The sequence below is a fragment of the Ischnura elegans genome, chromosome 7 (genome assembly GCF_921293095.1).
Source record: "Ischnura elegans chromosome 7, ioIscEleg1.1, whole genome shotgun sequence".
NCBI lineage: Eukaryota > Metazoa > Arthropoda > Insecta > Odonata > Coenagrionidae > Ischnura > Ischnura elegans.
In genome coordinates this window covers 59,505,138-59,521,290 of record NC_060252.1, presented here as the reverse complement: position 1 = coordinate 59,521,290, position 16,153 = coordinate 59,505,138, and the positions used below count along the sequence as shown (strand labels likewise).

The 16,153-nt window shown below is 42.6% G+C and overlaps 1 protein-coding gene across 2 annotated transcripts in view; it reads left to right on the top strand.

Annotated features, from left to right (window-relative positions):
* The window catches only part of LOC124162751, a 1,072,747-nt gene that overhangs the window by 818,562 nt on the left and 238,032 nt on the right, over positions 1-16,153 (top strand). The window contains exon 1 of one of the 2 annotated variants that reach the window (XM_046539386.1): positions 12,131-12,835. The exons of the other annotated variant lie outside the window; for it this stretch is intronic. The gene's annotated coding sequence lies outside the window, so the exon portion shown is untranslated. Of the gene's footprint in view, positions 1-12,130; positions 12,836-16,153 lie in introns of those variants that run through there. 2 annotated transcript variants of the gene reach the window in all.

The following is a 16,153-nucleotide window of genomic DNA, read 5'->3' as shown; positions in this document are numbered from 1 at the left end:
CTACGTGATCCACTGCAAGCTAAATCAAGGGTGTTAGGCTGGGGGTTAGTTTACAAGATTAGCTACTAGATTATTCTTGTAATCAAGGGACTCATAGCAGTGGTACTTAGTTGGAATAGAATCATTATTTTATGCAATAGAAATAGTAAAATGAACCCCACTAGAGGATTAAAATTTACTTCCACGAATGTGGACAACCCTACATGTAGGCTACATATGACACATAAACTATGGGAATAATCTTTATCCTACTTACAAAGGGAATCTGCCTATGAAGCTAGAACTTGCAAAATATTCTGTTTCGTATACAGACAAATTATACTACCATGCACATGAAAAGGTAAAACTTTCTAATTACTCATTAAGATAAACCGCCAATAGAACACACAAAAATGCTCTTCGAAATAACGAAAAAATTCAAAAGCATGCATTAAGGTGCATATAAGTTAGTGGGCTACATTACGAGTCATCTGAACTATTTATAAGTTCTAGAACTGCCGTTATTTTGTCTTTTTGATCGTGGAAAAAAACGACTAATGGCACATACATATTCCTGGCATTGAAAATATTGTGCTGTAAACATTGGCAATAAGTAGATCGCTCAGTACTTATGCCGAGATACGGACAAAAACCCATAAATATGGACCCTTGGTGGCAACAATGATCAACGAAACGTACTGCTAGTGCTATCCTCAATGATGTCCTCCTCATGGGCGTACCCAGGATCAAAAATAGGGAGGGACAAGCCATGATTATCGAAATTGATACATTTTAGCACGGGAAAAGTAAATGAAACCAACATTTTACGAATACCAAAACCGCATTTTATTATTATTTTTGATTATTTGCTGGAAAAATATTTTTATTTTAGTTACGTCTTATGCTGATATCATTGTTCGTTGGTTCAGAGATAATATGTTCAAAACTTTTGCGTCAATCCAGTCATGATTTTCCCAAATTAAAAGTTGAGCGATTTTTGTTTCTAAGGGAGGCAGCTGCCACCTCCTGCATCCCACTGGTCCTCCTGACTCATAGCTCTTTGTGTTGAGTACAAGGAGGTTGTCCATATCTGGAGGCAATATATACAAGTTTTGAGCCTGGTCAGAATTCCGCCATTTTTGTTTGAAAATTTTCGGACTTCGGTCTCAAACAGTGTACGCATATAATCAAGTATCCTATTCCTTATATCGCCTCCGATTTTATAAAATGAAAATGCAAAAATTACTTCTTTACTGTCGTCGGAGTTTTCCGATCGTTCGTCATACTACTGTGTATATTAAACTGTCCATATAGTCATATCGTGGTGATAATATATGATTGTGAACATTCTTTCGTACTATTATTGCGACCGGTCCGCTATCGTAAAATTTCCATTGGATGTAATATTATTAATTACCGGTAGAAGTGCAGGGGAATGTATGTTATACACTGGTAAAATGTTATTTTTGGCTAAGCTAGTTTCACAGCGGAACTGTGGTGATTGACAATAATTTTTCCTTGGGAAAAGATATTTGAGGCATATTTTCACGAAGCCTTCCCATAATGATAGAAAAAAGGGTTACTGTGTTCTCTTTTGATAGTTTATTTTAACATAACAACGATCATGACCGAATATTTCATCAAATAGTTAGCATTCACTCTTATGGGATTATCAATGTTTTGGTCAAAGTGGGCGTGGCCATCCTACCTAAGCACCCCCATTCCTGCCACACTGCGCTCAATGCTCGGAATCAGTGGTGCCCCCTCCAGTATATTTACAGCCTCCTTGGTTGAGTCTGAAGCGGTGATTCGGTTTGAGTGGGAGCCGCAGAAATTTCGACTGTCAAGAGATACGGGAGGTGAGAAAGTGCATTCATTCCTACGCGTTGAGTAACACTCAGAGACACGGTAGTGCACTCTACGTGTCTTGCGAGTGAGGGAGGACGCAATCTTAATGTGTCGCCCAGGCGCGAAGGTGTGGGCGGGCGGGGGATGGGGTGAGTATTTGGAGAAACAGCAAAGGCGATTCTTGCAGGTGTTCGCCGCGGAAGCTCCGGGTCTTATGCCTTCGCACGACCCATCTTCGCACGCAGCGCGTTGTCGTCATGCCATGGCGCATTTATCAGTTGGAATCACCGCCGCGTACGTTACCCTGCATGCTTTTCCGTCACCCGTCACGCAATTTTACACTAACCGCATTGGGCAGCGGTTCCCAACCTTTCTTTTTCTCTCGTTCCCCTCTAAATGTATGCATATAACTAATATTTTACCCCCAAAAATATAACGTGCACATTTTATTGCATAATTTCACTACGGGTAGGTGGAACTTTCAGTTATAAATAATAAACTTTGTTTTAAGTACCCCATATAATATGTAAATATATTTCCTGGTTGAGATATGCATAGTTCTTGGCGTCCGCCATTACCGATTACTTTCAGCATACCCCGACTGGTTCGTCGCGTACCACCGGTTGGGAACCACTGGCCTGGAGGCCTACATAGAGGAGAAATCAGTACATCCCCCTGAAGTTTGATTTATATTTTTTTATTTACTGGATTCCAAAAACAGCACAAAGTCGGTTACGAAGGACTCATAATAACAAAGAAAGAAATTAAAAAATTGTAAGAAAAATATAAAAAAACAAAGAACAAAATTAGTTGAATGAAAATTAAACTATGTTTTTCCACATAAAATATTTATAAGATCACTACCATGGTTTCAACGCATGCGTTTGCGTTGAAACCATGGTAGTGATCTAATAAATATTTAACATAGTTTAATTTAAACATAGTTTACAGAAACATAGTTTACATAAACATAGTTTAATTTTCATTCAATATGAATTATTTCCATAAAGTAACGCCTCAGACCATCAGCTTTAACAAAATAAGTACTATCAAATAGCAAAAAAAGAATGGTAGTATTCATAGGGTGGTGCGAGGAGTTGGGGAAGATAACAATGAAGATGATGCAACATAGGTGAAGGATAAAAAGAAGGATCAAAATTTGGAGCATAATTTGAATAGGAGTTGATGGGAGAAGACTTTGAGTAGAAAATAACATTTAGCGACAGAGAGGCGGGGGGTGAAACAATGAAAAAAGCCACTCGACCTCGTCGTGCGCGAGGGAACACCAAGCGCGATAAGAGAAAGAAAGAATTCAAATGATCTTTATTTGCCATTAATAATGTTTATGAAGATCCTACTCTCATTGAGGATACGTCAATGAGCAAGAGTTGCAGTACCAAGAGAAGTTCGAATCATATTGAGGGTAAAGTTCCGGAAAGGCTTGTGGCGGTAGCGGGCAATAGAGAGGAAAATATTAAACGGGCGTTCTTGGAGCTTTAATGAAGAAAGCGGGGCCGCATCCCAGATTTGGCTGCAGTATTAATTTTGCAAAATACGGCGCATTTTCACTGTTTTCAATAATGTCCGCAGCGCAGCCATGAACGCAAAGCGATCGATTGTTTATAAATATTGCCACAGAATATTTCCACTTGCGCGGAATGGTATTGAAATGTACCTAATGAATTTGAAAGATCACATCATAAAGAACTTAAATTTCAGTTAATAGCCCAAATTATAAATTATTTCTCCATGAAAATTGGATTTATATGCCCATCAGCTACGCTAGTGGAGAATTTTTCTTTAAACACATATAAATGCGCGGTGGGTGACATTGGTGACAAGACAATTCACCTATAGGCCGATTGTAGAATGCTCTTTGATAATTTCGTCATTTAAGCTATGCGGAAATAGTGGTGATCCCTGCTTGAATGCCAGGAAGCGATTTAAAGCATGCTTATTTAAAATGCTTAATTTGTTTTTGCTTAGTTTGGAAGAATCCAATATTTCCTGCAGTATAGATAAGAAACCTACTTCATGATGTAATATGATGAATCAAATCGTAGAAGTCCGATGATTCAGGTTTTATCTGATGGGCACGAAACTCCAGTTTAAAAAAAATATGAAGCGAGCTGGCTCTTTAATGGACATCTACAACTTGTATTGCTATTATTCTCCTGGCCCTGGTCCTCAGTTTGAACCCATGGCGGATCCTCCAGAAACCTGGAAATAAAATCTGCAAAATATCCAGCGAGCCACCTCTAGGAAGTTTGGCAGGAGGTGATCAATCACCAGCGTGAACCATGCAAAAGGATTCCCTCATGCACACCACACGGTCATAAAAATATTACGCATGCCAAAAAAAAAATGCTTCCACTTTCTTACAAAGATATATTTTGCCAACTACTTATGAAGGCAATCTGAAAATGAAACTAGATCATGCAAAACATGCTTTTATAATTACTGAAGAGCGAGGTGACATGTGAAAAGGAAATGACTTTCTCCTTTCAATGAGTGAAATTCAGGATCATGTCGCTTAGTCTGAGGTGAGCTTTACCCTCACTTATCCAAAACAACCAAGGCAACCACAATTCCAGGGGACGGATTTTATTTCAACTCGACCACCACCTGCGTTCGCACGGCTATAGTTTCATCGCTGCGTGAGTTACTGGTGCAGATATCTAAGCTGGCGGTGTTTGAGACCCTCCGTACTGCCTCAGCGATGAGTCCGGTTTCAATTCTGCTGAGCTGTGGCGTTTATCAGGCATTATCTCGTGGTCGTACGTGACTCGAGATGTCGGCCGGCCGCACTATCGCCTCCCCTCCACCACTCCCTCCCGCGTCACCGCGATGGCATGACGGGATAGCCGGCCAGCTCAGCGTAAACCGTCCTCACCACAAATCTCACTAAAAATCAGTTTAAACTTATTTTTATCGAAAAAAGCGAATTTTAAATGAATAAAATTCAATTGAAACATTTTTTTGCATTTCTCAATAATGTTGCGTTTTCGCAACGTTGGCCGTAAATGGGTTAAAGGGAGGTGAACGAGGAAGGGGAACTGGAAGAAAAAATGGCCTGCGTCGTATATTCACTTATTGTTCACCTTATCCCCTCGTGAGACCTGCCTATCACTATATTTTAATATTAAATCTTGATACCTACATCTGCATCTACATATTACCCTAAGCCATCCTTCATCTACATACAGCTACATAATACCCTGCGAGCCACCTCTAGGCTGTTTGGCAGGGGGTGATCAATCTCCAGCATGCAATTGGACTCTTACATGCATGACGTCCCTCAGGGTAGCGTCATAGGCCCACTCCTATTCCTTCTCTACATAAACGACATTGGTGAAATAGTACACAGTAAGCTACGATTATTTGCAGACGACGCTGTAGTTTACAGGGAAATCCGTTCCAGTAAAGATAAGGATGAACTAACGAACGACCTTGCTGCTATCCAAGCGATTAGCGATGCATGGCAGTGAGCATTAAATTTGAAAAAAATTCGTCCTTATGTTTTTTCAGGAAAAAGAACTACCCACAACATAGCTAGATGATTCGGGGTACCCAATTAGAGACTGTTGAATCCGTGAAATATCAAGGAGTTAGACTCAATCATGATCTATCGTGGAATAAACATATTCGAGAAATAACATGTGAAACTAATCGTAAATTGGGTTTTATTAAAAGAATATTAGGAAAGTGCGCCGACTAAGTGAGAGAAATTAGCTGCTTCTCCCTCGTTAAGGCCGTATCACACTAGCGACTGCGGCCGGCGCTGCGGCTGCGACCGCGACTGCGACTGGCCCGTCGACCAATCAGAGCGAGGCAGTCGACGCTGCGACTGCGACTCCGAAGAATAGCCGACCGGCTATTCTTCTGAGTCGCAGTCGCAGTCGCAGCCAATCAGAGAGCTCCATTTCAATCTCGCGCGCTTGCGGCAGACGTGTTTGTTTGTTTTGGTTACCGTAGCGAGGGAAGTTCAAGAAGGTTATAAGATAACGCTGAGATAATTTCGGATTTTTAAAGTGAAGATGGAAGCCCAGTATATTGGATATTGCACCCGAGTACACAGGTGAATGAAAATGAAGTACGTTTTAACATATTTTAGGAACATTTTCAACAATTGCTGCTCTCTATCTATTCTTTGGGCTTTCGTAAACAAACAAGCCACAAGCAGAAACGTTCATAGGTGCGCATGCGCGATCGTGGCGTCGGCCGCAATGTGTGATGGGGTGTAGTCGCAGCCGCAGCCGCAGTCGCGGTCGCAGCGGCGGTCGCAGTCGCTAGTGTGATACGGCCTTTAGACCCCATTTAGAATACGCTGCCACTGTGTGGGACCCTTATGGGATAGGCTTAAAAACAGAATTAGAACGCGTGCAAAGAAGAGCTGCCAGGTACGTGAAAAGTCGTTACGATAGTCTTGTTAGTGTAACTGACCTCTTAGATAAACTCGGACGGGTCTCTCAGTCAGACCGTAGATTGAATAGTTGACTAAACCTTTCAGATAAATTGAAGAGCAGTGCCTTTTTGAACGAATATATATTTATATGTACTTTTGCCGCACCAATCTTTGATTAATTAAATGACTGCATGAAAGGGACGATGCGCTCCTACTTCTCCCTCTGCCAAACACCATACATCTACATCTACATCTACAAATTACCCTGCGAGCCACCTCTAGGGTGTTTGGCAGGGGGTGATCAATCACCAGCATGCAGTATGCATTTGGACTCCCACATGCACACCACACCGTCCAAGAAACGTCCCGTATAATAACAAACTATACTACTATATGCTGTTAGAAATAGAATAGAAATTCAGAAACATGCAGTAAGTTTTACATAGGTTAGTAGGCTACACTACAAGTCATGCAATCTATTTACGCGTTCTATTGCTGCCGTTATAATCTCTTATTGATCGTGGAAAAAATGACATTCGGAATCTGTCTGTTCTGCAATCTATCTCTCTTATTTTATTTATATGATCTGATCTTCCGTAGTACGTTGGCGTCCGCAAGATATGGTTAACTTCGTCAGAAAAGACACTGCTCTTGAATTTATCTAAAAGGTTTAGTCTATTTTTCAATCTACGGTCCGACAGAGATTCCCATCTGAGTTTATGTAAGAGGTCAGTTACACTAACAACACTATCGTAACGACCTTTCACATACCTGGCAGCTCTTCTTTGCACGCGTTCTAACTCTGTTATTAAGCCTTTTTCATGAGGATCCCAAACACTGGCAGCGTATTCCAAATGTGGTCTAACGAGGGAAAAGTAGCTAATTTCTCTACACCTACAATACAGGTAGCTCGCAGGATATTATGTAGATGTAAATATAGTAATGGATAGCAACGATGTTTTGATTAATAAAATTAATGGCGTCACTCGTTATGACAACTTATTGCATGTTTTTATTTTTATTTTGTACTAACCTTGAATGGAGTTGCTATAGAAATGACTAACCATTGGCAAGTTTTGCCTTTCAAGAATGTGGACGCATAATTTGTTGGTATGGCCGATTTTTTATTTTTATTACCGTACTGTGTACATGTGGGGATCCATTTGCGTTTTGCATGCTGGTGATTGACCATTCCCTGCTGGTACTTACGGGGTACTGTGTAGATTAAGTTCATTTCTTCATCAGTATTTCTGAATATTTATCAGAGAGAATGCTGAATGAAAATTGAACTTTGTTTTTCCACATATATATTTATTTAATCACGACCGCGGTTTCGACGCACTGCGTCATCCTCAGGCGAGGAGTGCAATGCATATGGTAGTATAAATTTTAAGAATGCGTAACATTTTTATGACCGTGTGGTGTGCATATGGGAATCCTCTCGCAGAGCTGCATTCTGGTGATTGATCACCTCATGCCAAAACACCTTAGAGGTTGCTCGCATGGTATTGTGTAGATCTGTTTGAATCCCCTCCACAAATCGCTGCTGCTATGGAATGGAATGCGCCAAGTCCAAACAGGAACAGGGGCGACCACCGCATGTATCACATCCCGTGCCACACACCTTTTACGGTGTGGTATGCGATACAAGTCCGGTAGGTAGCGCGTCCTGCTACATGCCTCCTCACGATTCCCAAGAAATTCGTGGAGGTGAGGTAGAGGCCGAGAGGAGACGAGGAAAAAAATGACTCACTTGTAGCTTCGGCGAGCCACGCCCCCTTTGGCCCCCACCCCCACACCAGACCACCCCCTCCCCTCTCACCAACCAGTCCTGCTCAGTCAGACATTCCACACGCTCTCTCTCACTCCAGCTTCCCCTCTGGCCAGACACCCTCCTCCTCCCCCTCACCTCTCTTCCTCTACCCCTTCCTTCAGAGCCTCCCCTTCCTTCTTCTCCTCCCTCCGAGGGATGTGACGTTGATTTGCGCGGCCGCTCGTTCAAGCACGTTCGCCCTCGTCGCGTGTGATCTGCGTGTATTTCAACGCATCGGCAGTGAACGCATGCATGCTTGATTGCTGTATATGGATTTGGAGCTATGGTTTATCCCTTCATTATGCAGAAAGCAGATACGTTAGTGTAATATTTCGAAGCATGCCGCGTGAACGGCGGTGAAATAATATATATGAATTGCCATGAGAAAAAATTCCGCTAGACTGGGAATCAAACCACGGACCTTAGGCTTTCTGGGCCACAGCGCAGACTACTACGCTATCCAGGTTCCTGAATTCTCGTGAAAATTGTACCGAGGCTATTGGTACAAGATGTTAGGAATTCAGGAACTTGGTTAGCGTAGTGGTCTGTGCAGTGGACCGGTAAGCCGAATTGGTCCGTGGTTCGATTCACGGTTTATGGTAATTTTTTCCCATGGCAATTCGCGTATATTTCACCGCTGTTCACGCGGAAGGCTTTGAAATGTTACACACTTAAACCATTGGCGGCTTTAGCGCAGGTTTGAGGCTCTCAACTGGTTGTGGCATCATTGAGGTCATTTCTTCCGTTGCCATCCTAAATGGACCTTGAGGGCCTAACATCTAGTTTGCCCATCCTCGGAGCAATTGCCACGGAAATTTAGGAACCTGGATAGCGTAGTGGTCTGCGCACTGAAAACGTGTCCGTGGTTCAATTCCCAGCCCAGGGACATCGACAAATATTATATAATAGTATTAATCTTAATTCCTCGAAATACAAATAACACATGAATGATGTATAGGTTCATTTTGGAGATTGCTTTGGACCGCTAGCTTCATGCGCCCATCCGAAATAACTGACCCAAAACAATCGCATGGATTATACTCCCATGAAATACATATATTTCGATATTTCATCTAAATCTACGTAATACCGTGACACCCACCTCCACATCAGTTTTTCGCAAAGGTTGAGTTTTTTTGTGGCATGCTGCATGGAAACGCACAATCCGATATGGAGATACTGCTAGGTGTGAGCTCCAGCCTGCGGGTCGCCGGAAAGGGCCAGAGGTGTGGGTTGTTTTGGGTTTTGACGCCCTGTCGTGGGAAAGGTGGCAACATAGAAATCGAATGTGGGAGAGAGGTCAAGGCTGTGAATGGACTGCGATTCAGAGATGGGCCTCTTAGGGAATGATCATCTACACCAGTCGACGATCTTAGGATTAGCTTTGACTTGGCTCTACATTAATGCCCACTATCAGCTATTATTTTCACACATACGTATTTCTCCTCTTTGACATTGTTCATTACCCACTCCTTGTTTTTATTCGTGGTCTTCCTATTCCTTTATTGTCATCCTCTTGCCTCATAACAATCGCCTTCATTAGGCCATCATGCCACAAGATATGGTCGATTAAGTTGTTTCGTCTTCTTCGCAAGGCTATCATGAGACACTTTTATCTCTAATTCTCCACAGCACTTCTTCACTTTCTCAATAGATCCATTTGATTCTCATCATTCTTCTCAAGCCTCACATTTCGAAATCTCTCATCCTTATTTTCCCTGCTGTTGGATTTGTCCACGAATCACTTCTGTAGAGAAGCATACTACAAAAGTAACGTCTGATATGAAATGATATTTTTTTTTAACATGGGAAAAGAAAACTGCCTTTAGCTTTAGAACAATGAAATTATTGGCTATTTATAACTTAACCGACAATGTTATAATTGACCCCACTCTTTGTTTTTTGAATAAGCAAAGTTCCTGTCGAACCCGCTTGAATTGACCAGTTAATGCATCCACCAAACATTATCATGCCAAGCTTGCTCCATACATGTCGCTACCCACTACATTAATTTTTTATATATATGGAATTGCGTCACTACCTTGGGATATGCAAGATGAGATGCGTACGTGTTGAGTAGTTAGCACTCCTGAGCAATTTTTTCGCCATTCATTAAGTAAAAAGAGCAGCTAAGTCGCTAAACTATTTAACGGAAGACCATTACATCACGGTGACATCGTAGTATTCTTATATTACTGTCGAGAACGATGAATATCGTCATCTCTCCGAGCGTTATTTGTAAACAGGGATTATTTATGTCGTAAAGCCGTGTTTACACGACGCATTTAGCCGTGCAAGTATGTGGCTGGATGAATATTCGGATAGATTATCGGAATAGAACAGGGGGCTTTCTAATTTCCTAGAAATGTATTGGCGCAATTTCGAGTGTATACACAGTGAAATTTTGATGGTGAACGTGTTAACGCATATATCCGTGCGGGTAAATGAATCTACATAATACTGTGCGAGCCACCTCCAGGGTGTTCGGTAGGAGTTGATCAATCACCAGCATGAAAGAGAATTCCCACATGCACGCCACAAGGACATAAAAACATTACGCATTCTTGCAAATTATAACTTCCACATTCATGCAAAGACAAAATTACCAACTACATACTTTTGCCTGTCGGCTATCTGCCTGTGAAGCCAAAACATGATGTTAGAAATATTCATCTACATCTACATAATACCCTGCGAGCCACCTCTTGGGTGTTTGGCAGGGGGTCATCAATTACCAGCATGCAGCATGCAATTGGACTCCCACATGCACACCACACGGTCCAAAAAACGTCACGTATACTAACAAATTATACTACCATATGCTGTTAGAAATAAAAATAAAATTAAGAAACATGCATTAAGTTTTACATAGGTTAGTAGGCTACAATACAAATCATGCAATCTATTTATGAGTTCTATCGCTGCCGGAAATTAGGAATATTAGGAAAATTCAGAGGTATCCCAGGCGAAACGGAAGTGTTGAGGAAGTGTTGGGGAAGCGTCGGACGGAGTGTTCGGGAAGTGGCGGGCAAGTGTTGGGGTAGCGTTGAGGAGGTGTCGCGGAAGTGTTCGGGAAGCAGATTATGGCCCACTTGGAACGCTTCCGCGGAAGTGTTTCGGAAGCGTTCGGGGAGTGTCGACAACGGTCGCGGTCGAGTGTCGGGGAAACGTCCAGCGAGCGTCGAGGAAGTGTTTCCCACGCTTCGGAAGCGTTCCGGGAGTGTCGGAGAAACGTCCGGGAAGTGTTTCAACCACGAAGTGGCGAGGAAGTGTTCGGCAAGCGAAGGGTCGACAGTCAGGTAGTGTTGAGGAAGTGTTCGGGAAGCTGCCGGGAAGCGTTCACGTACCGTTAAACGCTTCCTGAACACTCCCGCAACACTACCCGGACACTTCCCCGAACGCTTCCTTTTCGACAGGGATGCTTCAAGGAATGCATAAGTTAGTAGGCTACACTACAAGTCAACTTAACTATTTGTAATATTTTACTATTTGAAATTATGGGTTTTCACACGGAGATATTTTGAAGGTGTACGTGTCAACACATCTACATGCGCGGGTAAATGCATCGTGTAAACACACCTTCAATGTAAAAAGACATTCATGGGGGCTCGCAAGAGAGGAGCATTGGGGAAACCTTTCAGTCGCCGGATCATTCTTCGAACGATCGTGGGGATGCATCCGTACCGCTTTTTGCCGAACCAGCCCCAAAAGATCTCAAGTCGAAGCCCATGTGCCTTTGTCCCCTCTAACTTCTCCCTCCACCGTCCCTACCATCTCCCACCTTTCTTCCCCTCCCCCTGCCAGGCAGTGCGTAACCGTAGGGGATATGCCCTCCAGAGGGCGGGAAGAGGCGGAGGGGGAGTTTGAAGTAAAGTAGGGGAAGAATCGAAAGAGGGGAAGAGGAAAGAAGTGCGGATGTTGTGTGTCTGCCTAGAGGTGGGTGGTATGGTTGTGTATATCGGAGGAGAGGGGAGTAGGACGAAGGGAGGGGGAAAGGAGAGCAGTGAAGACTGTTCTGGAGGGGGGGAGGAAGGCTTTGGAGGGGAAGTAGACAACAGTGCAGGAGGAAGAAGAGCGACTGCTTTGCCGTACGAGTGGACTGCTGCCTGCCGAGGTCAGTCCGTTGGGTAGACTTGGCGTCGTTGGAACTGGTCGGGCAGGAGAGGCTTTCTCTATATTCTTCCCGTCCCCCTCCACTCTTTCCCTCTCCATTCGAAGCCGGCTGTGCTGTTGAGTCGTGCGGCGGCAGCTCTGAGAGCACACGTATTGAGATCCGGCTCGCCGTTCGAGTCGGCTGTGCTTCCAATACTGAACCTTTCCTTCCCTAGCAGCAGTTCCAGCGTCCACGGAACAATCCGTTTCGGGAGTATTGTGTGTGCGTGTCTGTTTACTTTTTAATTGCCACCCGCTCCTCTTTTGTTTCGTCTCGAAGTGTGCGTCACGTGACTGTTGTTTACGTCCCGTCGCTCGTGGATCGCTTTTTGTTTTTGCGCAAGGATTCCGACGCAGTTTCCACCGTCCATTATTGTTTTAAAACGGTGCTGTTTTCCTGAATTGGATGTTAATGTAGTTCTCTATCGTGGATTCGACGAAGTTTAAACCTTGTTTTCGGATGGATTGCAGTGCAAAGTGTGATTGATACAGTGCAGGAGTTAATGTGAGTTGTGCTACCGGAGTGTTGTGTTTCTCGTGGATTATGCCGGGATGATATTCCTCTCACCAGTTTTGAGTCTCTGCGAGAGGAAGTGGTGTTGAGAGGCTGTAGCCGTCCCGCTCCGGTCCCAGGAGAGGTAAGTCCATGTGTTTTTTTTCTGAGGCTTGCATTGTACCCGGCGAGCCTCTTTCAAGAGTTCAAGACGTGCGACAGGTGGTGGTGATTCCTTTCCGGGCATACTCGTTATGGGGCGCTCACGGTTGCGTCTGCCGTATGTGCTCAGCGGTTTTTCGTCGTTTGAATGAATGTTGCCTTTTCGGCCTGCATTTTGAGTTTCAAATTTGCGTGAATAATTTATTTCGCGACTTGTAATCGTTTTTGAAGTATCGACACGTGATTGTGAACGTCTATTCGATTATCTGTAAACGCGCCTTGGGTATTTGACAACATGTGCAAATCACCAGTATGCAATAGTTTCCCCACATGCGTAATATACGGTCTTTAAAGTAATTAATTGTAAAAGTTTTCTTCAAATCCCACCATCACTCCATTTAACCCGAATCTATTAATCAAATTCCCTTTCGTGGAAAGAAAAAAATTGCTATCGGTAAATAATTAATTTCAGTTTATACATGTAAGGTTAGAAGCATAGCAAGGGTTCATCGCGAATAAAATTAGGGTAAATAATTCAAAATAATGATGATATGGGGAAATGCATTAAGAGCAAAAAAATACGAATGTCAATTGAAAAACATGCAATCTAAAGTACCAGCGATTGTCACGATATGTTTTATTAATAATGGAGACACTGTTACTATCTGTGATAGTGAGAGAAAATAATGATTGTGACATACCTGGCGTTAACACTAAAGGAAAAACCTGAATGGGTGGTCGTGGATGTTATTCTTATTATTCATCGGTCTTGCAACCAGTAATCGTGTTCGAAGGTTGGCAACTGGTATGTATGACCCGAAGGCTGAATAAGAATGTTGATTTTATTATTGGAGAAGGTGAATAACTGTGCATTCATTTATGTTATTTGGTGTCAAGGCCGTGACAATTTTTCGTTTCCGCGAATTTAGTCAACAATAGACACGATTAGTAATATTACTCTTAAAATATGAGCCAACACGTTATCATGAATCATTATTTCTCGATTCTCCTAATACTCGGGTGTTATGACGTAATTGTGCATGCAAGTGATTGTTACTTTGCTCCGCGCGACCAGTCATGCGTAGTGTTCATGAATTCGTTCGTCACTCGTTATTTATTCGGCCTTACGACTATGATGTTTTCCCGAAAGATTGTATTTGTATGAGAAAGTTAGAATTACATTCATCTTTTGGTATTTACGCTCAGAGATATTGTTCTCGCCTACTCATGGCACGGAAAATTGAAAGGATTGGCATCATTTGGAAGTTCCATCGAACAATACTAAGCCTCGTCGGCGGTACAGTCAAATGTGGATCGCTTTCTTACATCAGGTAAATTTAATTTTACATGGTCTTTCAAAGGTAAGTCATTTTTTATCATAAAAATTCACCTTGGCGTCTTAGTAATTAGTTGCGTTAGCAGGAGGCACTCTTTGTTAATGTAATACCTCGGTTAGTATAGTTTGAATGATGACTATAGCATCATTCAATGATTAAAGAAGGGGGTAGTTTAGATTATATGGGTAGAGCGCAACCCGAAATAAGCCACAGGCGTATGATCTCATATTCAGGGTAGAGGGGAAGCTCCATTCCGTAGGTCACCTTGCACATCGAGGACTTATTTGTGAGTTATAACCCAAGGAAACTGCGGTATAGGTGCAAATTTTTTAAAACATACTCACACGATGCACTTACCTCCACGAGTAGATGAGTAAACACATTCACCATCAACAGTTCACCGTTCAGACACTCAAAATTGCGCAAACGCCGGAATTCATGCTCCTGTTCTAATTTCGTGAATCTGTCGTTGCATCTTTCAAGCCACATACTTGCAGGGATAAATGCATCAGCTAAGGACGTCCTTGCATTCAGTGTTGGAGCATTCGTTGTCGCAATTGTCTACATCTACATAGTACCCTGCGAGCCATCTCTAGGGTGTTTTGCAGGGGGTCATCAAATACCAGCATGCAATTGGATTCCCACAAGCACACCACAAGGTCCTAAAAACGTTACGCATACTTAAAAATTATTCTACCACATGCTGTTAGAAATGTTAATAAAATTCGGAGACGTGCATTTAAGTATGCATGAGTTAGTAGGCTACACTACTTGTGAGTTCAAGTTGCCTTAATAATCTCTTATTGATCATGGAAAAAATACATTCTGAATCTGCTGTTCTACAGTCTATCTCTCTTATTTTATTTACATGATCTGATCTACCGTAGTATGTTGGCGTTCGTAATATGTTGTTAACTTCGCCAGAGAAGAATCTGCTATTGAATTCATCTAAAAGGCTTAGTTTATTTTTCAATCTAAGGTCGGACAGAGATTCCCATCTGAGTTTATCTAACAGGTCACTTACACTAACAGGGCTATCGTAACGATTATGAATATAAACTTTTGGGCTATGTCGCCGCGTCAATTCTTGGGTGGCCCCAACGTTTCCCGACCGATGCTGGTCGCTTTTTCAAGAATCCCTCAAGAACCCAAGAATTGACGCGGCGACATAGCCCAAAAGTTTTTATTCATAATGACGGGCACCCGCGAAAGTTATAACGAAGAATTATCGTAACGATTTTTGACAGGGAGTGATCAATTCAGATATTCCTTTCATCAAGTAAAACGACGTAATTTATGCTTCACATAGGCTCTCTCCTGCGACAGGATATTTACGAAAACATCTCTCTCGCTTTGCCCTCTATTTGAAACATTATTTTACACGTAAAGGACGAATATTCGCCCTTTAACGTGGGTGTAGGGTCGTGACGTTCGCGTGCTCCACTAGGTGCGCCTGTGTTCGCGTTAGCAGGGCGACGTATGATTGTTTTTTCTCGTTCCCTCGTCAGGATAAGCAATTTTCGCGTGCGTCGGTCGGTCTGTTTACACGCGTTCGCCCCGTTTGCCCTTCGTCCTTCCTATCCAGCAAACACTTGTGGAGTTTCTCTTCCCTTGGTCGAGTGGGGGTGTCAATCTGGCCGTTCTCTCTTGTTGTTGCACTCTCCTGCGTTTTTGGACGGCGAATATACTATGTTCGCACCGCTGGCTGATATGATTTTACTCTCGTAGTTTTACTATCTTTCATCTTTAAAATAACTTTCTAACAATACGTGTTGCATTTTCTTTCTTCATAGGCATATTGCTTCCATAAGTAATTGTCTTATTTTGCCTTTGAATGAATGTGAAGTATAATTTGTTGGTAAGGTTTTTATGACCGTTAGGTATGCATGTGGGAATCCTCTTGTATGCTGGTGATTGATCACCACCAGCCAAGCACCTTAGAAGTGGCTCTTTGGGTATTACAC